This window comes from Danio aesculapii, chromosome 6 (genome assembly GCF_903798145.1).
Source record: "Danio aesculapii chromosome 6, fDanAes4.1, whole genome shotgun sequence".
Classification (NCBI taxonomy): domain Eukaryota; kingdom Metazoa; phylum Chordata; class Actinopteri; order Cypriniformes; family Danionidae; genus Danio; species Danio aesculapii.
In genome coordinates, this window is record NC_079440.1 from 45,124,045 (window position 1) to 45,148,580 (window position 24,536).

Here is a 24,536-nt window from a genome sequence, read left to right on the forward strand (position 1 = left end):
TGCTCACCATTTCTGTTTGTTGTCAAAACTGACAGTTGAACCAGCGTGGTTAAGTATGTAAGCCACACCTATTACCTCAAAATCACGTAATCTGATAATTTAACTGAAAACAAACAGAAAGGGCATTTTCAGATTTCAATTAAAGATTAGAAAGGCAAACATTTTTTCTTAATGGCATGCACAAATGAATTATTAACTACAAAACTGTCAATGTGAGCTAACAAAATCAAAATGGTTAGTTTTGATTTCTTGGTGACTTTCAGATGTTGGCTCGACGTTGGATTTTGGTCACTTTCTAACGCAACTTAAAATGAAACATCAACGTCATTTGACATCTTATTGGATGTCAAAATAACTTTGTTCTTAGACACTGGCAACCTAAAAATAACCTAATAATAACGTCTTTTGACGTTGTGTGTCTGCTGGATATTTTTACAGTGTATGAACATGAAATGAGACAATGGAAAACAAAACAGAGATTGTATACAGATTATAGTATCAAAACTAGTGAAAAAACATTCGTTTTTTTATTTTAGGATTATCAACGGCAAAGTTTAAATAATTTTTAGCGGTGCACTTTGACAACACCCCACAAAATGTCTAAGAATTGGGTCAGATTATGGAGAGTCACGTTTTTTTTTTGACCACATGAGTATCTACACCACAAAATCAATCTAATTTTCGGTTTCTGACTACCTCTGGAAGTAGTATAAACTCAAAATGTAACCTGTTATGTTTAGCGTGGTTCACTTTTGATTGGATGCATAATTATACCAAACGTAAACAATGCCCTAAAATTCATCTGACTTGTATGTCGTTTGTTTACATGATCTATCAGTACCGTGAATGTGTTTCAGGGCTGTAACTCGTGACCCTCTCGTTGCCCTCGGGGGTTTCATATTGGTCTGGACGTTTGTTTAAGAATCCCATTTAACCTTGCAGCAAACAATCTTCTTGCTCTGTGAAAGGAGATGTCAGTGGCGATCAGTGAATGTCTACCTGTCTTTCCCCTTGAGAGCAACAAATCCATCCTCTCCGCAAACTTCTCTCATTGTTTCTGTCTCTCCGCTTGGTAGGTACAGCAAGATTCCAAACCTGAGACCTTACGCAAACAAGCGTTGGAGGCCAATGCAATCACAAGCCAAGGCAGTGCCGTGTCAAAGATCAGCAGAAACATGTGAGACGCATTTGGTGGAAAATACCTTTTCAGATGGGAAGGCGTGAAGATTGTACCGGTCAGCACAGAGAGACTAAGGTACTGACTGTGAGACTGGTGCTGTATATGGTGGAGTAAATTTCGTCATTTTATGTACACACAATTTGAGATTTACACCAACAATTATAAGTTCCATCATCTAAAATTAGCATTTTTCTCAGGCTCCTGTGTGTAGGTTCATGGTATTAATGTTTTATGGCAAAGAATAGGTTATTTTCAGTGCCTTTAATGTGGAACAACTGAACATTTAGAAGGACACTGAGGAAAAAAAAAATGCTGATTTTAGAAGAATTTCAGCTGGCACTAGTTTTTTTTTGCCATCTGAACTCTTCAATTGACATGGTGGCTCAGTGGTTAGCACTGCTCCTTTATAGTGCACTGGACAAGTCTGAACAAGTTCGATCCACGCTTGCACAAGGCAGAAATTTCTGTACAATTACACAATCTATCATCTTGAAGAAATACAATCTACCGATATATTGCCGATATATCATGCATCCCTTAATATTGTGCCTGAAACTAACAAACTGATATCAACAGATTAATTGTTTACCTAAAGAATAACAATGTGTGCTAGCAAAAGAAACCTTGTACATTTTGATTCCACACAGACTTAAAAAGTGTATTAAATGTTGACAGATTTTTCATTTCTTTGCCAAACTAAATATGTTTAGTAAAATGAGACTGTTAATTGTCTCATGAGATCATGGTGGAGGTTGACAGGCTTATGTTAAAGGTTAATATTGGTCACCTGTTCATTCACAAAGGGTGAGAGAGGACGCTGTATTCTTTGTTGACCAAAATCAAAAACAAAACTACACTGTTATAAGAGAAGACATTGAAAGAACTGTGGGCATTGGAAGCACTGTCGCCCCACAGCAAGAAGATCGCTGGTTTGAGTCCTAGCTGCTGTCATTTGGCATTTCTGTGTGAAGTTTGCATGTTCTCCCCGTGTTCGTATGGGTTTCCTCCAGGTGCTCCGGTTTCCCCCACAGTCCAAAGACAAAAAGACATGCGCTAAATGTGAATTGAATTGGCCAGTGTGTGTGTGTGTGTGTGTGTGTGTGTGTGTGTGTGTGTGTGTGTGTGTGTGTGTGTGTGTGTGTGTGTGTGAGAGAGAGTGTGAATGTTTCATAGTACTGGGTTGCAGCTGGACAGGCATTTGCTGTGTAAAAATGTGCTGGATAAGTTGGCGGTTCATTACGCTGTGGCCACCCCTGATGAATAACGGGGAAGGAGAATGAATGAATGAAAAAGTATTTTTAAAGTAAGTCTAAATTATAAACAAAATCCACGCAAACGCAGGGAGAACATGCAAACTCCACACAGAAACGCCAACTGACCCAGCCGAGGCTCGAACCAGCGACCTTCTTGCTGTGAGGCGACAGCACTGCCTATTGCGCCACTGCGTCTTGATAAATATCAATATCAGTTAGTCGGTAGCTAGTTCTCTGCAACTCTCACTTGGTCGGCCACTGAAGCCAAGCAGAGCTGCGCTCAATTAGTACCTGGATGGGAGACCACATGGGAAAGCTAGGTTGCTGCCGGAAGTGGTGTTAGTAAGACCAGCAGAGGACCTGCAGTCTGTGTTGATCCTAATGCCCCAATATAGTGACGGGGACTCTATACTGCTCAGTGAGGATGAGACGTTAAACTGAGGCCCTGACTCTCTTTGGTTGTTAAAAATCCCAAGATGTCCTTCAAAAAGATAATAATAATATATTCTAAAAAATCTTAAAGCATTATCATCAGGAAAATTATTTATTTATTTATTAAAAAAATGTGAAATATCCTGCCTGCTAAAAAAATGGAAAACTATTTTCATAATGTAAAAATGCTAAATTATTTTAATTATTTATTTGTCACAGATATTTTATTCATAATGAGTTCTGTAAACAGAATATGTTAAATAATAAAAGATGGTGATTCATGGTATCATCTTCGATTAATTAAACAAATGTGAGAAATAAGGTCATGATGAAAAAGTTCTTGTCTCTATGTTTGGTAGTTAATTTGTTTTGGCAAGATGTAACGTATTCACATTGCAAAGATAATGCTTAAAATTCATTCATGAGATAATGTAATGAGTCATGTTGATTTTTAATAAAACTACAGGGAAAAAAATGTCATGATGCTAAAATGGTAATCCATCTTTGCTTATTTATTTGGCAGATATACAATTTAATTGTACTGAATGTTGCAAATAGATGAGATAATAAAGACATTTTCCAAGAAAGAAAAACAGCATTCAGCGTTGGCACATCCTCTATAAAGTTGCAGCCTGTCATTCGCTCATAGGAATTTAAAGAGTTTAGCTATGGGTGTAAACATCGAGCGTTTGAGCTTTGAGATCCCCATAAACAGATTATTTTTGGCTGTACTTGACTTTTGACTCCTCTGCTCTGGATGTTCCTCAAACAGCATAACAAGATGCGGTCAAGTGCTGTGAAGTTGTTGCTCTTTTGAAGACTGCTGGACGTGAACTGTAAGACTGCAGAGGTGAAATCAAATCTTCATGAGCGACAGTCACTAAAGGGGATCAAAGAGAATCGAAGCGGCACGACTGTCTAGCATGAAAGATGTACACGCTTTTCCCTCATGTTATAGGAAGTGTGCGGTTTCCATGAGTTCAGGCGAGAGACTCTATTCAAGCAAAAACACTGTAAAAATACTGTAAATATGCTGTTCATTGTTTTTTCATGTTAGTAAATGCTTTAACCAACATTAACTAATATAACCTTTTTGTAATGTGATACCACAATACATTATATTCTTAATGTAATCAATTAATTGGAAGTTTGATGATCTGTTATGAGTTCATTGTTTAATCTATTAACCTGTAGTGTATTTCTTTAGCATACAATTAAAGATAACAAACACGTAACACTTATCTGCGACGACGTCTTGAATTAAGTTATGAACAGATGAACAGACAGCATAGCTGAAGTCAAGACTTTTATGATTCACAGATATATGATCTGCGTCTGTGGGTGTGGGTGTGTGTGTGCATGTCATGAGAAAAGTCGGTGAAGTTGATTGATTCTGACCGAGGTCCCGTTGCAAACTGATGTCTTCTACCACACATGTGCTTGGGATTTAAAAGCACTTAAACCCATGTTTCCCTCCAAGTGTAAGGCAATGATCATATTTCTGTCTCATCTCTCCAGTCTCATCTAATCAGTCTCAGTGTGTACTCTTCAACCTTACTTTGCCAACAAAAGACGCAGTTTTTAAACACAAACTGATTCCCTTAAGGTTGAAACCGAATCCTGTTTTCTCATTAATCCTTCCGGGGTCACGCATCAACTTGACCAACCATGCAAACACAAACCAGACACTGTGATTGACAGTGCAGGGCCAAAGATCAGGGGGCACATCCTTTGTGGTCACTGGAAGCCATTGACAGACCCTCGCTCCACTAATATTTGCTGCCCGATGGAGTTTGGTGAAAGGAAGTTCCTACATATGGTGGAGGAAATGAGTGGACGAGCAAGTGACTATGAAAAGGAAGCTCGTTTGCTGCTCGCTTTCAGATCATATGGTGGGTTTAGTCTGTGCAGAATAATTTCCAGTATTGAGGAGCTGGAGAATCTGATGTAGTGTATTTTTGAGGAGATTTTGAAATGTTTTTGCCAGTTGAGTTCTTAAAAGTAGTTTAAATTGATATGAAAAGATGGGTTCAACAAAGTAAAATAGAGTCGATTGACAACCTGTGAGCTCGCTGTCTTCTGATTTAGCCTATAGAAAAAAAAACAACAAGATTTTATATCCAATAGCAGAGTTTTAGACTCTACTGACATTACTGGTGTTGCATTTAAAGCCAAAAGGTACAATTTTTAGGCAAAAACAACAAAACCTCTTCAACTATTTAAAGTTCTCAAGAAAAAAATGAACAAAACCTCACTTCAGACATTTCAGATCGTCAATTAGTGGGATCCTGCAGTAGAGAATGAAAACAATCATACTTTATTATATTATATTATATTAGATTATATTAAATTATATGAAACTATATTATATTATATTCTATTAAACTTATATTATATTATATTATATTATATTATATTATATTATATTATATTATATTATATTATATTATATTATATTATATTATATGAAACTATATTATATTATATTCTATTAAACTAATATTAAATTAAATTATATTATATTATATTATATTATATTATATTATATGAAACTATATTATATTATATTCTATTAAACTAATATTAAATTAAATTATATTAAATTATATTATATTATTTTAAACTAATATTAAATTAAATAATATTATATTAAATTTATTATATTATGTTATGTTATATTGTATCCTCAGTCATTTTTTTCTTTTGGCAAAGTCCCTTATTTATCAGGGATTGCCAAAGTGGATTGTACGGCCCAATATTATATTATTCATTCATTTGTCATCGGCTTACTCCTTTCTTTCATCAGGGGTCACCACAGTTGTATGAACCGCCAACTTATCTAGCATATGTTTTACACAGCGGATGCCCTTCTAGCTGCAACCCAGTACTTGGAAAGATCCATACACACTCATTCACACACGCACACTATGGTCAATTTAGCTTACCCAATTCACCTAGCGCATGTCTTTGCACTGTGGGGGAAGTTGAAACCCACTCGAACACGGGGAGAACATGCAAACTCGCGACGAAGCGCAAACTGACCCACCCGAGGCTAGATCCAGCAACCTTTTTGCTGTGAGGCGACTGTGCTAAGTGGTGAGCCACTGCACCGCCCTATATTATATTATATTATATTATATTATATTATATTATATTATATTATATTATATTATATTATATTATATTATATTATATTATATTATAGGCGTCACAGTGGCATGGTGTGTAGGATGATCGACTCACAGCAAGAAGGTCGCTGGTTTAAGTCTCAGCTGGGTCAGTTGACATTTCTGTGTGGAGTTTGCATGTTCTTCCTGTGTGGGTTTGCTCCGGGTGCTCTGGTTTCCCCCACAAGTCCAAAGACATGTGGTATAGGTGAATTGGGTAAGCTAAATTGTTCATAGTGAATGAGTGTGTGTGGATGTTTCCCAGTGATGGGTTGCAGCTGGAAGGCCATCTGCTGCGTAAAACATATGCTGGATAAGTTGGCAGTTCATTCCGCTGTGGCGACCCTGGATCAATAAAGGGACAAAGCCGAAAAGAAAATGAACTAATTATATTATATTATATTAGATTAGATTGAGAATTTAGATTTCTAGGTTCCCATGCACACAAATTACGTAAACATTCTTTATGGTCATCATTCATATATATATTTTAATGATCTAATTTTTTAATTAATCTCAATTAATCTTGACAGCACACAGTAAAGAAAATTGAAAGCTGTTATTGTGTAAAATGAGTTCTTCTATGGCTTCATAATCACAATCTATTCTATAATAGAAGTTGTATTTTAATTTTGGAAAATATTACGACTAAGTTATAAAATAACACAATATTACCACATACTATCAATAAACTTTTCTGTAGATACAACCAGTAATTTAAGGTTTAGGTTCTCCATTGTGTTTCTTAAATCTTCAAAGATTCTCTCAGACAACAGTTAAGCCATTCACCGTTTTTGTCTGATTTTCCAACACAATCCCACAGCAATTCGTAACTTTGTGATTTAGTGGCTAATTCCTATGAATTCGTACAATGTCATTCGTACAATTTAGTATGATTTGCTCATCCCCCAATGACGGTAGGGTTGAGAGGTGGGGTTTGGTGCCGTGCCTCTTTTTTAAAATCATACATTTTCGTACGACTGAACTTGACTGAATTAGCCACTAAACTGACAAAACTTAAAATACTTACTTTACCTCATGAGATCAGACTGGATTTTCATAGGTTTTCTGTGCTTCAAATCAAAAGTTTGTACTGTTGGATGGGATCCCCTTTAATCGCTGAATGGTTTGATTCATCTAAAATTCCAATGGGAAAAATGAATGGTAAAACTTTCCTGCTCTGCTGAAGAAGTTGGCAGACACCAATGCTCTCTATAAAAAAATCAGTGTGACCAATTTGGTATTCTGTAAATAATCGAGACATGGGAAAGTTTAAATTTCTGTGAGGTAGATGACCAAATTAAATGACATTTTGAAAGCTTACATTTGAATACCATTTGCATGTATTTTATAAAACCTTTTTATTTATTAAGGAGCTCAGCAGCCAACATCTACTTCCATTCGCTTTCATTATGAAAAAGTGTCACCTGTTAAGTTTTTATCATTCTTAATTTTTCATTTAACAGAAAAGTGTGAGTAACTGATGCAAGCACTGGCTTTTTGTGTAGTCTTTTCTTTAAAACTAGCTCTTCTTTTTACATCTAATATGATGTTTTTTTTTTTCTAGATAAGGACATTGAGATGGAGGTCCAAGGCAAAAGTCCAACGGAAATTGAGCCCAGTGAGAAAAAGAAGGTGTTAAAGGGCTTGACAGCAATAGGAAACCCATCAAAATAACAATGCTAAGAAGATGGCAGGTGAGAATTTCGTGATGACACAGTCCTGTTGCTCTCAAATTCTCAAATTTCAGTATTATTTGAGACTGACTGTCATGCCCATTGTTTCCCAGGCTGTAAATACGTTTGCCTTTGACAAGAATGTACTCTTGAGCATTGATGTATTCAGAAACTTGGATGAATGAGGGTTTGAATAACTTGACAGTTTGCCAACCCTTAACATTTACATGAACTCTCTGCCTGCACAAAATAGGCCTATGTTTTTAAAACACCTTTTTTTTGCTCGCAGTATTCTACAGTATATCACTTGAAGTTAAAGATAATTCAGCAAAGTGTGTGTGCCCACGTGCGTTTGTGCTAATACTATTTTTAAACTTTCTGTACATTTTCGCTTAGTTTAAGTTTGTTTCAGTAATGGTTTGGTTAATTTTATTTTAGCTTTTATTTTGTGAACACATTTAGTTTTTGTGTATTTAGTTTCAGTTTTAGTAATATCAGATATAACAGAACATGTCCAGTGTCGACCAGAGCAAAGTTTAGAGTTTGCGCAGTTTACATTAACTCTTGTGTAAACCTTTGTTATAAAAAAAATCAAATAAGTGAAGTTTTACAAGCTAATTTCGAGATGAGCAGGTAATATAATTGATCGCATCTGGTCTCTCATCTGTAATTAGCAATAATCCAGTCAGATTGATTCAAGCTTACAATAAATAGACCGATTTCACCCTACTACCGTATCTTCATTTTAGAAGAATCCCCCCTTCCACCCCATCTCCTCTTTTTCCTCCCTTTACCAGGGCGAGCTCTCTAGATCTAGTTAATCTCGGACCCCCTTGCTAATAGCATCAAGCAATATCTAAGTGCGAACTCTTCAATTACATGAACAAACATTGAATCCACAACGATACAAATGCAGCGAATAAAAAGTAAAACGTGAAGAATTGAGAAAATAATCATACTGTAATTAAAAAGTCTTGTTTATGTTTTTGGTAAATTAAGAAAAGATAAAACACATGATTTTAATCTGTATTCATAATCATAATCATAATCATGCTGTTGACAGATATGTTTGGCGCCATCTACAGAAATTTCCATAAACAGCTGCAAAAGTCATATTTTTTGCAACAGAATTAGTGCTTATGAATTCTAAAAATGGTGGCTCAGTGGTTAGCACTGTCGCCTCACAGCAAGAAGGTTGCTGGTTCGAGTTCCGGCTGGGTCATTTGGCATTTCTATGTGGAGATTACATGTTCTCCCCGTGTTTGCGTGGGTTTCCGCTGGGTGCTCCGATTTTCCCCACAATCCAAAGGCATGCGCTATAGATGAATTGAATAAATTAAATTGGCCGTAGTGTTTCGGCATGTTTGTGAATGTGAGTCTATGTGTGTTTCCCAGTGCTGGGTTTTGATCATTGTTTTTATTTAAAAATTAACAGTAACATACTGTAAACCATGTACACAGAATGGAAATGTTAAGAATACATTTTTTATACTGTGAAAACAACAATATATACAGTAACACAATGTATATAGATTATACAGTAAGAAACGGTTGACAAATACAGTATAATACTGTGAAAACAACAGAAATCATTTAAAGTGTAATTTTATTTCAGTTAGTTTTTTTGGAAGGACATCTGCTACATAAAACATATGCTGGAATACTTGGCAGTTCATTCCATTGTGGCGAACTCTGAAAGAGAGTCTAAACCGATGGAAAATGAATGAATTCTAAAAATATATTATACAATGTAAAAATAATTCTTGCTAAATTAACAGTAACCTACTGGATATAATTATTAATAATAATACTAATTACAGTTGTGCGACGTTTACTGTAGAATGTAATGCATCATTTTACCTTTTTTACTGTAACATTAATCACAATAGTGGAGCACAAACTGAAAAACTGAAAACAGTAATTTACTGTACATATTTACCATGCATAACTTGCGTTACTTTCAATATTACTGTATAGTATTTTACAGTTATCAAATGTTATTTTATTTTATTTAATAGTGCTACTTTATGATGAGTAGAATATGTTCAAAAATGTACAAGTGTTATTTTTTACTATACAAGGAAAAAAGAAATAAAAATACTAGTGGTGGGCCGTTATCGGCGTTAATGTGCTGCATAAACTCGAAACTTAACGATTAAAAAAAAATATTACCGTTAATCTATTCCCAAAGTTGGATTGGGAGCTGGGTCTATTCTACGCAAGCTTTGATGACATTCACCTTGATATTTTAGTGCGGATGTATACCTGACCGGTGAGCCGTCTGACAAACAAGTGCCCCTCTGAATCAAATTAGCAGGATGCCTGACTTTAACTGGAGTTCGGCAGTTTCACTTTAACTCATGAACATTTCATTAAAGCCCCTGTGACAAACTGGGGTATTAGATGCAAATAAGGAGTAAGGACTGGTGAGAGTGTTATGGAATTTAATACCGCACACTAAATGAAAAGAAAAAAAAACTTGCGCATTTTGCACGAAGTGTGCATGTGTTTGTGTGTATGCTGTCTTTTACTGACAGCCACATGTGTGGATCTTGTCGGAAAATATTGCGAAAAGTCCTACATGATGGTAATAGTTTGATTGTGGTGTTTACTTCAATAATGCCACTAATTTATGTATACTCCACATGTCTTAATTCCATTTCTGTTTAGTTCAGTTATGACTTTAGTCGTAATAAGGTGATCAAAAATCGCTGTTTCGAGCTTATGTAGGACTACAGTTCAAAATTCATGTTTAACTGAATAAACAGTTAGTAAACACAAGTACATCTTATTGAATCATAGTAGAACAGTTTCTCAAGCAGTTTGTGATGCATTTTGGAAACAGGAGATGAGCCCCTGGTCTAATGTGCCACCTGGCTTGAGAAACCCGTTCTCAAAGACTTATTATTTGAGTAGCACACATATTCTGAATGCCTTCGGCAGAATTCAATTGAGCCATTTTAATCTAGATAAACAAAATGAATCCATGCCCACCTATAAAAATACTGAAACTTCAACTGCACAATAAAAGTTTTGATCGTTGTTTTACATTGGAAAATCAACAGTAACATACTGTAAACCATGTACACAGTATAGAAATGTTAAGAATACATTTTTATACTGTAAAAACAACAATATATACTAGGGATGTCCCGCTCAAGTTTTTTTTGCCCTCGAGTCCAAGTCATTTGATTTTGAATATCTACTGATACAGAAACCCGTTTTGGTACTTAATACATAAAAAGAAACAGAACATATTTCAGTTTGAAATATTTGAAGTATTTTCTTTGCAGTGACTGTTGTTTGTTTCATTTAGTCTTTTTCATTTATTGTGATTATTTTTTTTTCACGTTTTATTACAGTTCACAAAAATGTTTAATCACCAATAGTTTTAGTCATAGTTTTAGTTTTCATGTACAAAAATGACCTTTGTGTGTGTGTGCGCAAAAAAAAGTGTTTTCGAAGCAAAACATGTGGTCAATAGAGCACATGATTCTTAGAGGAAGGTGAGGAGCCGTTTTGAACCAGATGGATGTTCTTAGGGTCATCTGAACATCTGAGAGTTGATGGACCATGAATCCTCTTGCGCCAAACTTTCGGAAGTTTACTCAGCAAGTTTAGATACTCACTTTTTTGTGTTTTAGTCCAGATTGAGCCCAGAATAATAATAATATAGGGATCTACTGTGTAAATTGGCCTCTGAGGACATTATTGCAAACATTGTTATTCATGTTGTTTCAGTGGTGGTGTGAATATAGCTATAAATATAGCAGACAGATTGCTATGTTCTGACTGTCAAGCATTTCGTTTTCATTCTATTCCAATCCACCAACATGCATTTCTCCATTGCTCTCCTATTATTTTGATTGATGGTTAGTTATTTAGATGGGAAATTCTGCCTATTTTGAAGCTATTTTTTTTTTTTTACATGTGTGAGTTTTTCAAAGATGTTATTTATTATGTATTAGTTAGTGACCCACACAGAACAATCATCAACTGTCCAAGCCGTATTTGCAATCTGATCCGCAAGGCCACTGCTGGGTGATGTTGATTAGAGCACAGTCTCACTGTGAAAGTTTTCTACGAGTCTGGACTGTGATTATCTTTATTTTTAGGGGTGTTCTGGCATCATATCAGGCCAAGGCTGTTGCACTCACGGTTGGAGACATTTCAGGGATACACAGATCCTATTTTAGTGGACATTCAATACCTGACTGTCTTTCTAATGACTTCTGGGAAAGACTCTTTGAATTTAGGGAGATTTTTAACTTCTTGTTTTAAACAGGCCAAATCTGATGCAATTTCTTACAGGAAGTTGCATCCATCGCTAAACTTTTCTTTGTTTCTGTGGAGCATAAAAAAGATGTTTTGAAAAATGTTTACACTGCTCTTTTACTATATAATGAAAAACGAAGGCAGAAGCTCTATTAATGGTCACACTTTATTTTGATGGTCCGTTTTTTTGAATTTAAGTTACATTGCATCTACATGCCAACTAATTCTCATTAGATTATAAGTAGACTGTTGGGGTTAGGGTTAAGGCTGATTTATACTTCTGCGTCAAGTGCACACATATGCTTCGTTGCAGCCTGCGCATGGACAGATAGCCCTCGCCATGGCTGAAGCTGACGTGCACCTCTCAAAAAATGTAACATGTCAAAACGACATGTAGTGCAAGCTCTGTGATTGGTCTGCTTTGTATCGCTGATGAGTGTGGGTGGCGATGAGAGCCGGGTGAGCCCGATGGAGCGAGTGTTTACAAGTGTCGATTCCCGTGAAGGAGCTCCAGATGGAAACTGTTGTTTTGCGTTTATCTTATGAATAAAATTATTGCACATCCGCTGATTCCTGCCTCAAAATGAGTGAGTTTGAGATTACGTGTACATTTAAGGTAGCGTTTAGAAAAAACAAATCACCAGCGAAAAAACTAAACACAGAGGAACATAAACACCTACTGCCAGCTACCGTTTCCGAAGTGTTATTGCAGAGCAACACAAACGCGCAGAAGTATAAGTGCACGGCTACGCGCATTGCATGTGTTGTGGGTCACACCAATCACTCGGCGCAGAAGTATAAACCAGGCTTTAGTGTAAGTTGACATGCACTTGCAAAGTTTCCTATAGTCAGTTAAATGTCTGTTGAAGGAGCAAAAAAAGCTACATATAAGTCTTACAGATGACTTACTGGGAATATTTTTATCCTTTTCAACTGTATATTTTCTAAACAAAAATTATCTTATTTGTAATCGACTATTACAAATTTTTTCCATGATTTACAGATGACTCTCAAAATGTCATTCAGTAAAACAATAAACTCAAAAATATATATTTTTGCTGCTTGTTCAAACTATTAATGTAAAATAAGCTGAAACAACACAATTCAAATGATTTTTGGGGTACAACTCAGTTGTTTTATGTTCAGTCCACTTAAAGTTGATGAGTACACTTAATCAACTTTACAAATTTAAGTGGATTGAACATAAAAAAATTAAGCTGTCCCAAAAAAACTTGTAAGAATATTTTTTTTCAGTGCAATTTTTATACAAAAAAATACTGAGGCACATTTAGAACAATAATTTTTTGATGACTTATTAAAAGTCTCTATTTAAGGATTACAGTTGAGCCTCACATTTTAAATATTTTTAAAACATGAAAATGAGCCCTTGACATAGAAAAATGGGGAAAATGGTTCATTGAATCTGAAAACATTGAAATAATGAAATGGCCTAACCAGAGTCCTGATCTAAACCTGATTTAAATCTTTGGAAAATCCTTACTGACCCAGTTATGACTACAAAACTTAATAAAGTGAGAGTTATGGAAGAGACTGAAGAAGAAATAAATAGATCAAAATCATTTTAGACCAGTGATGTGCTGTGAGAGACTAGTGATGTGCTGCATGCGGGTAGATTTCAGCTGTGGCGGGTTAGACAGACTCCCACTAGCCACTTTGGCTGGTTAAAAATAATTTACAAATTGTAGTTTTCATAAAAGCAGAGTTTGACAGTAAGGATAGCCCAATATTTGTGCAAATGTGATCTTAGAATTGAGAAGCAGCACGACTGACAAAAATAATTGTAATAATAAATAATCTTCATTTAAAATCTTTGTTGTTTCAACCGCTAGGTTTTATCTATTTGTCAGCAAAAAGTTTTTTTTTGATAGCCGTGCGATATTAAAGTAATATCAGCACTCTTTCAGCCTCTTCACCCTTGTGTATTACTCTGCCTACATGAGTGGTAAGCAGAGGACTACAGTTTGACAAATATTGCAACTGTTGGACAACATAATAAACTTTTGAGGATTTTTTTTTGTCAAGAATGTGGTTGTCTAGATTGCAACTATGCAGTTTATTTTTAAGGATAGTGCCTATTTTAAAATATTTATAGTTTTGGTCGATTCAGAGCTTTAGCGGCCATCAGCCTGTGTGCGACGTATCTGAATAGGGGAATCGGGTGGGAGACATGCAATTCTGGGAGATTATCATTCATTTGCGGGCATCCAGGAGTCTCCTGCAAATGCATAGAGACTTGGGATGTCTGTAGTTTGCTTTGCTCTGGCTTTTTCAGGGTTAATTATTGGGATCTCCCATTTGTAACAGAGAAATACTGGAAAATCTCTGTAGACTAATGGCATTTTATGCTATTCAGCCATATAATCATAAAATGTGAGCAAAATCACCTGTTTTGTCATCATTTTAGACATTACACAAGAGAATCACTCAAGCACTAGCTCTAAAATGCCGTCAAACTATTGTATAAACACAATATCACACTCATAGCAGTTTGATATGCCTGTATATTATCACTGGTGGAACACTAAGGCACTCGGCCTGCAGCCCTGAGCCAACACACACCTCCCATCAGTGCCAATATACAGCCATATCGCACATCTACGAGTGTGATATTGCTCATACATGTTCTAATAAGTAACGGTCAGGATAAGTATGTTATATAAAATATATATATATATATATATATATATATATATATATATATATATATATATATATATATATATATATATATATATATATATATATATATATAATATATATATATATATATATATAATATCCAAAATTAGACTCTCTACTTACATATTAATTAATATGTGTATAAAAATCCCAATTTTAACACATTATGGTAAACTGTGCTATACATTTTGAAATCTTTAATAATGCCATTAATAATGAGATTTTGGATGCAGGAGTCTCTTGGAACTGAGGTCTTGAATGGGTCCCGTTAAGCAGTATTTACTCTTCGCCCATCATGCACTATTCATTAAAATGCTCATCCCTCTGTCTCTATGGTAACACAATTCTCTGAGATGCTGCTTAGAGAGTGTGAGACGGAGTGTGTTTGTATATGTGTGTATTTCTTTGTGTGTGTGTTAATCGTACTTGTGCTTGCTTTCTGAATATTTCTGACAGATTATCACAGATGGAACATGTTGGACGTCACCTTAAGCGAGCCCGAAGCGTTTCCTTTACCATAACACTCACTGTTGGCTGTTTCACTGAATAATTCATGACAAACAGGTGAGACTTGCCCTTCTCTTCATCTTTTCAGCCCTTCTTATTTCTTTGAGCTTGTGGATACAAGACAAGAAGATCTCATTGGGGTTTCATGTATTCAGGGACTCCTCAGGTGCTTACATTTAGTGATGAGACCCTTTATGAGGCAGAACAGATGAGCTGTGGTGTCTTTACAAGGTAACATGAAAGATACTTTGCAAGCCAGACAGAAAAAAAAATCAAGCCCACATTTAAACATCCAGCTATGAATAAAAGAATATTTATCCTTAATGTTCACTGGCCACATCAGTGGCTTGTAAGCACATTACAGCCATAAAAGCACTTAGTAATGGACATAATTGAAAGTCTGCAAGCTGTGCTAAGCAATAACAGCTTTTGTAAGTGTGTGTGTGGTCTATAGTGTTTGGCAAAGCTCATTTTGTTCAGCGTGACCAACCTAATCAGCATGACGGACCTGATGGACACTGCGGTTTCATGAATGTGATCTAGCAGAGGTCAAAACTAGAAAGAATTCACATGTTTGAAAGGATCAAGTTCAACTGTTGAAAACAAACGATTATAAGTGGGAACATTTCTGACAAAATATAGGTTCATATTCTCTATGAAGATGATCTATTTGTTCAATTCTTTGATAAAGTCCCTGTTTTTATGTGTATGTATGTATGTATGTATGTATGTATGTATGTATGTAATGGTAAATCAGTTTAACAGTGCAGCTGGAATCGCTCAGTTCAGCCTCCAAAGGTGGAGTGTGATGTGTCATGGTTTGAGGAATGTTTTTTTTATTATTTTTTTGCACCAGTATTTGACCTCTTTACCAGCTACATGCAACTGTTTGTCAGAATCTACTTTTCGCTTATGATTCAATCAGCCAGTAGTTTTCAAGCAGAAAAAATTAGCCTGTCACATAGAAAAATGGGGAAAGTGGTTCATTGAATCTGAAAACATTAAAATCATAAAACGGACTAACCAGAGTCCTGATCGAAACATAAATGAAAATATTTGGAAAATCCTTACTGACAAAGTTATGACTACAAAACCAAATAAAGTGAGTGATATGGACTTAAGAACAGTGTTGGGCAGTAGCGTCGCTACAAGTAGTGATGCTACTAGCTTAACTACATTTTTTTCAGTAGCGTAGCGGTAGCGTCGCTACTTTTTAAATCAAATAGCTTTTCAGTAGCGAAGCTATTTTATTGGTCAAGTAGCGCAGTAGCGTCCACACAAGCTACATTTACTGATCGCGGATCAATAAGTGATGGCACCGACATTCATGGAGCTGTGAGGCCAGTGTAGCCAATGAAAGTAAGACGAGAATGGCGATGTCTTCTTCTTCCTGTTTTACGGTGTTGACAACAAAGTTTTTAGTGCGTTACTGCCACCGCTGGTGAAACTTGCTTGATTGAAAGATGACTGAGAGAAGTACGTTACGATGCAATGACTTAATTTCTGATGCTGTGCTCAAAAAATAAAAATACTTTAGTGTGTGTATATATATATATATATATATATATATATATATATATATATATATATATATATATATATATATATATATATATATATATATATATATATATATATATATATATATATATATATATATATATATATATATATATATATATATACTTACACACACACACACTATAATGCAATTGTTCCAAAAAATGTCCCGTTACTATAAATTACGATTTTTTTGGTTTTCGCTGTTATATAGTATAATGTGTTTCTGTTTAGTACAGCATATTATTTACAGTAAATAACTGAACTGAACTATTATGCCTCATATGTTTCATTGACAGTTTTATTGATCACTAAGATATGATTGACTTGGATTTAAGTTGCTTCGATTTAAAAATGAAAACTGTAAAAATAGCTTAGATGTAGCTAAACTACTTTTGCCATGTAGCTTTTAGCTTAGCTTGCTACATTTCCCAGAGGGTAGCTTTTAGTGTAGTTAAGCTACATTTTAAGTAGAGTAGCTAATAGCTTAGCTCACTACATTTTTCAAGTAGCTTGCCCAACACTGCTTAAGAAGATGAGAAGGTTTAAATGAGCGTTTCATACAAACATTTAAGAGAAAATGTCAGACAGGTGAGCCTTCAAAAATTTATTGGAGAAAGAAGTGGGCACCAAAGTGAAAAAGGTTGAGAACCCCTGCTCTAATCTGATCTTCACTGTATGCATATCTCTTTATGTTGTCCTTATGCTATTTAAGATCTGTCTTGCTCGTGCGGAAACATCTCTGTGCAAAGCCAAGTTGGCAATTCTCAGCTGAAAGAGAATAAACACCTTCTAATATAGGGGCTGTATGAGATAGTGTTTCAGACCTGTCAATCAGTCTGCTTTTTAAACAGACCCTGTAGAGTTATAATGCATAGAATTTTTGTCACTAAAATAAGAAAGACATATGTATATATACCTGAAATAGTACAAAATAAACGGATATCTTAATAGTTTTTACATTATTAATTAAAGGATAATTGTCATACTAACTATATTATTATTAAAATATAGTATTGTGATTTATTGTAATATTGGTTTTATTATTATCATTCATATATTATTAATATATATTCTTATATTATTAATTACTGTAGCTGTTTTTTTTTAGGACTGATGCTTACTTTTTAATTTTGGGGTCATTTTAAAATGTTGAATCAAGGCTTAAAATTACACTCATATGCATGGTTATTGAATTATGCATATTTATGCAGGGGTTATTTTTCTCCCCATAGATGAAAGATTAGGAAGATTTGCCATTTTACATCGTCAACCTATCCAAAGTCATTTTCCGCATGCTGTTGTAATGCTGCTTTGTGTTCAAAATGAGCTTTGCTGCTGTTGATAAAATTGTGTTAACTGGTCCCAGTTGGGTCTCAGGCATTAACACATGCAGGTGCACATATGTTCAATACCAGCCATCGGCACAGACCTGTCAACTCTCTCTCAGGCTGAGGTTGAAACCTTCTGGTGTTGCATTAATATTGAACGGACCCCCCTCTGATCTTGGTCACATGCAAATAAAGCCAAAAGGTGAAATGACCCACTCCCCCCTAACCAAAGTCCTCATGCTTTCCCCTGTAGTGCAGACTAAGATGGCAAGGCTGATGAGGTGATTGTGGCTCCATCACGACAGCAGGAGGAGGATTGTCAGTTTTCGCTGAGGAGCAATCAGGTGTGTGCTTTAGTCAGCTGGGCTTCAAATGTCAAGTTCAAAATCTCAATTCAAGACTATGTAGTCGAAGATAAAATATAAGTTGAATATTATTTGAGTTGAGTATTATAAAGATGAATATGTTCATCAGATTTCACTTGTGTTCAGCAGACTGGTAGTGTTCAAATAGCAAGCCTTGATTGGAAAACAACTTCTATGTGTGTTCTTTATGCATCCTGACACTACTGACATTAAATAGTGGACTTGTTTTATGTTAATTCTCACTAGAATTTTACTAATGTGACCTCACTTTAAAAGATAAAAGTATCAAGAATTCACACCATTTACTACTAGCTTATTACCTGCTAATTAGTCAGATTTGACTGTTTATTAGCACTAATAAAGTATGATCTTATTTTAAATCCCTAATCCTACCCAATACCTAAACCCAACTACATTACTAACTATTAACAAGGAGCTAATTAGTAGTTTATGGAGCTAAAAGTCTTAGTTAATGGTTAGTCCTAATTAAGTAAGTCTTAATTTGTTAATAGTGTGAATTTTACATTAAAATAAAGTGTGACCAAATAAAAGTCCATTGCATGATTGATTCTGTGAAAAAACAATAATGGATGGTTCTCTCAGAAAAGATTTTCTATTAATTTACTCCCCCTCAGCCCATCCAAAGTGTAGGTGACACCAACCTCTTTAACTTGATAATTCAAATGCCAATATAGAAATATGATATATGGCAATATATGCTACTTACATTTATGACAAGTTGATATTTGGATTTTTTGTATATAAAAACTATTAGAATGAAATATGTTCAAATAAAAAAATTATAATTACAATTACTATATATCTAATATATTTGAACATATATTTGTAATTCCAAAGATTTTTATATATTTATTAATTTCTATATTTATTATATATTTATTTTACATCAGACACAAACACTACTGGTCAAAAGTTTGGGGTCAATTATTTTTTTTGTTTGTTTTTTTAATTATTAATTTTCTTGAATAGCTTAAATACAATTATTCTGTTCATTAAGACAGCATTTATTAAATTGAAAAAAGTTACATTGTTAAATATTTATTAATGAAATATTTATTTATCACTTTTTGTATTTAGTTTCAAATAAAATTATTACTCAGGGCATTATTGCTTTTATTACTATTACCATTAATATTAATGACATTATTATTAAAAATATCAATAATTAATTTTAGAGTGATTTCTGAAGGATCATGTGACTGAAGACTGGAGTAATGAAGCTGAAAATTCATCTTTAAATTCACTGGAATAAATTATTAAATTAAATTATAAGCTTTTTTTGAACAGTTATTTTATGGTGCTATAACAATTCACAATTTTACATTTTTTTACTGTATTTTTTAAGTAAAAGCAGCCTTGGTGAGCAGGATAAACTTATTTTAAAATATTTAAAAATTCTACTGACCCTAAACTTTTGACCGGTGGTGTATATATATAAACAACCAATTTTGCTAAATATGTAAATAAATGTTGCATATATAACCTTTCATATATGTAAAATCCAAATATAACTTTTATGTCATAAATAATTAGCATATTTTCCATAATTCTGGGACATTGAGGGAAAAAAAAATACATATACAGGCTAAACAATATTGATACTTGTGGCTTTTTGACAATTTATTGAGTCTCATGAAATAAAGCAATCAGTCAATGCAAGAAACTAAATATTATTTATAACAATGTTACGTGTTTTTGATGTTTAAAAGAGATGCTGTAACAATTTGGTGAATCAGATGTAATGTGTGCGACAGGTCAAGGGTGAGGCAGGAATCAGTTCTGAATTAAAGCTTTTTTACTCAATGGTTTAAACAAAAGATAATAAAGATAATTAACAATAATAAATGGAAAAAAAGAAACAAACATTTACAATATTCTCTTTAAATGAAAACAATGAGTGTAAGCCAGATCAAAGAAATTAACAAAACAAAACAATCCTTAAGTCTAACGTCTAATCTATGTAACAAAAATAAATCATGAAAATAAACCGACATCTTCAGTGCACACAACACCTGATCTAAACTACAAAACTCAAAATTTACACAGGGGGCAAAACACTCAAACTAATCTAACAAAATCAATCTAAACTAAAATAAACCTAACAAGAATATAAGTCTCCATTTAGAATCACATAACGACCATCAAAGCATTTACTTAAAACCAATGAAGTTTAACAAGTAAGCTCGAATTACCACAGTAAAACTAAGATAATGAAAAACTAAGATAATAAATCACCAAATAAGCATGCCAAAAGCACAAATTGCGAGGAGCACAAAGATACGCCGAGGAAGAGCGCACACCACACAGTGATCTGCCGGGGCTTTAAAACCTCACGGCTCATCCGGAGATTGGTGGAACTGGCACAGTCATAATGATGATGGACAGATAATTAAACCAATAAGAAACCTAGTGGAGTGAGAAGCGGAGAGGAGGGTGAGGAAAATAAATACACACAAAAAAAAAACTAACATGGAACATAACATTTGTTTGAAAGAGCCCGTAGCCAATGATTTACATTTTATGAATAACTAATACTCATGATGTCCACTAAAAAGCTTTTCTAAAAGGTGTTGTCGACTTGTAATTTCCCCCAGATTTTGATAACAACCAAAGAAGTCCTTATATACAAAGAAAACAGATCTAATTAGTTTACAAATGAAGTTATTCGTAATAAAATGAAATGACACAGGGAAAAAGTATTTAACACACGAGGAAAGGGAGGTGTAGAAAGGCAGTGAAAGCCCACAGACAGTCTCTCAGTAGTTCTTCAGCAACTCTCTGCCGTTCGTCATTGTAAATTAATATTAGCTGCTTCAGTCCAACATCTACATTAGCAGGATGATAAAGATGAAACCAGGGTGGACATTTCAGCAACACAATGATCCAAAACACAGCCAAGGAAACTCTCAAATGCTTTCAGAAAAAGAAAATCACGCTGTAGAATGGCCCAGCCAATCACCTGACTTGAATCCAGTATAAAATACAAATTAAAGTTTAGATTTGATAGACGAGACCCACAGAACCATCAAGATTTTTACACACTGTTGAAGTCTCTGACTTCAAAATGTACATTTTTTTCAATAACTTCAATAATGTCATAATGATAATTTGGTAATGATAATTTGTGGTGTCCACTAAAAAGCTTTAAAATACACAGTAATTTGGATTTTTGTGTGAATTTTTACTTGCATTCAGTCTAAATTAGTTGAGATACCAATAAGAGTGTAAGTGTAGCACTATAGGCTCCATCTATAACACATTTATATCCTTTTTTTATCAGAAAAAAACCTGCACATTCCATATGGTTTTGCCTGTAAACAGTACATGAGGCCTGTAATTATATTGAATGTGTTTACAGACAAGTGTGTATGTAGAAAGCACTGGTAAATATCAAGAATCAGGTTGACTTCCGCTTCCGCCCGCATGGAGTGAGCCAGAAAGACGGGAGCTCCTCAAATAAATAATCATTTATCTCTCAACAGACCTATCAACCCCGTTAGATCTTCACAGGTCAGTCAAATAATCATAATAACGAACTTTTCGACATGAAATCGAGTTCGAGCAAGAAAGTTACATCGTCAATTCAACGTAATACAAAAGCAGAAGGCAGTGATAACAAAATGGATGACAAAGACGGCGGCTCTCCCATCTCGCTAACAACACTCCGATCAGAGCTACAAACTCATCGTGAAGCGGTGATTAAGGACATTAAATCACAAATCGAAAACCTCCACCTGGAGATGCAAAAAAACCGCGAAGAGATGAAAGAGGATTTGCGTGCGCTACGAGAAGAAATTTTCCCGGAACTGGCAACCTTGCACAAAGCGCAAACCGATTCGGCGAAGGAGTGCACAGAGATGGGAAAAACTTTGAGTGACACGATGGATAGAGTGGCAGTACTTGAACAGTCTTACGAACGCATTAATAAAGAACACAAAAAAATACAAGAGAAGTGTATGGACTTAGAGAATCGTAGCCGGAGACAAAATTTAAGATTCGTTGGAGTCCCTGAAGGGGTTGAAGCGGGAAATCCGGTTCGATTCATCAAAGACCTGCTACTGGAGCTGTTTGGAGCTGACGAACTTGGGGATTCTAATATGATGGTGGATCGAGCGCACAGGACCCTTGCTCCGAGACCTACAACGGGAGAGAGATCCCGGGCATTAATCGTCCGCTTCCACTATTATGCGGACAAAGAGAAACTTCTTAAGTTATCCAGAAATAAAGGCCGTCTCTACTATAAGGGATCCCCAGTACACATCTTCCCTGACATGAGTCCAGAAGTCGGCAAACTTCGCGCCGCGTTCAATCCAGTCAAGGCCAAGCTGCGAGCCGCCGGAATAACCTACAGTCTGTTTTACCCTGCCAGATTAACAATTACTGTGGACGGAATCAGGTACACTTTTGAGCACCCTCGAGAAGCTGATAAATTTCTGGAAAAGAAGTCTCAAACCTAGATTGCTGAACTGAGGCTTGATCATCTGACTGAAAAGAAATGCGGTGTCTGTTCTTATTTTTATCAGACTTGGACACTTAAGAAAAAATAACATTAATATATTGCTGGACATATACATAACTTTATTAAAAAAAAAAAAAAGAGCCGCAATGATTATAGTAAAGTGAAAATAGTACATGTAAATTAGTCTAATGAGTACCTTATTTGTTTTTGTAAAGGAGCTAAGTGGTAAGTCAAATGGTTTACTACCCTTTGGTTGAAGTAACGAGTAACGTTAACAACAAAAGTCTTCTAAACTTACTCTGCTGTTTTTTGTGTGATGTTCATACACACAATGGACAGAGTTATGTTCAACTTGTTCAGATTTTGTTGGTTCAGGTTTTTTTTTTTTTTTTCTTCTCTCCCTCCTCCCCCCAACTCTCTTGTTTATTTTATTTTATATTATTTATTTATTCATTCTTTTTCCCTGTACACTCTAAAAACTGCTTCTCACAATATTTCTCAAAACTCGGATCATGACTAAGAAGACACTATGTACTAATACAAATTCGGTCCAGTTTATTTCATGGAACTGTAAGGGTCTTAATGGAGCAATAAAAAGAGGAAATGTTTTAGCTCATCTTAGGAGATTAGGGGCAGACATTGTATTTTTACAAGAAACTCATTTAAAGAACCAAGACCAGAACCGTTTAAGAGGAAGATGGGTCGGACAAATTTTCCATTCAAATTTTAATTTTAAGTCTAGAGGTACGGCAATATTATTAAAGAAAGGTATACCATTTACGGCCACAAAAGTAATTTCGGATTCAAATGGACGATATGTTATTGTAACGGGACAACTTTACAACACACCAACATTATTTGTTAATATATATGCCCCCAATATTGATGATGATCGATTTATATCCTCTATTTTGAATATCCTGCCTAATTTAGATACTCACCAATTGATTATGGGAGGTGACTTTAATTTTGTGCTGGATCCTATCTTAGATAGATCATCAAATAGGTCAATACCTTTGCCAAAATCAGCCAAATTGCTACAAATGTTTATGAACAAATTTAAAATAATAGATCCATGGAGGTACACTTTTCCAAACCAACGAAAATATTCATTTTTTTCACCCGTTCATCATACATTTTCAAGAATAGATTATTTTTTAATAGATCACAAACTTTTGCCAGAGGTAACACATTGTGATTATGATGCAATGGTAATATCGGACCATAGCCCTTTAATTCTTAAGATAAAGTTTGAGTCGAAATTCGGTTCAAACTTTATTTCATTTATTAAGTTACTATATGTCCATCCACAAGCCTCTGTGCAAACAAACAATAACAGTTCTAGTTATTTTCCATTAGAGCGATCAACAAGACAAGGTTGTCCTCTGTCCCCCCTTCTATTTGCTTTGGCAATAGAACCTTTAGCAATAGCCTTACGTACATCTATGGCCTACAGGGGAATAGTGAGGGCGGGAAGAGAACACAAGGTGTCACTTTATGCGGATGACCTTTTAGTATATATTTCTAATCCCCTACAATCAATACCAGCCATCATGTCAATTTTAGATCAATTTGGTAAAATCTCAGGATATAAGATAAACTTTTCCAAG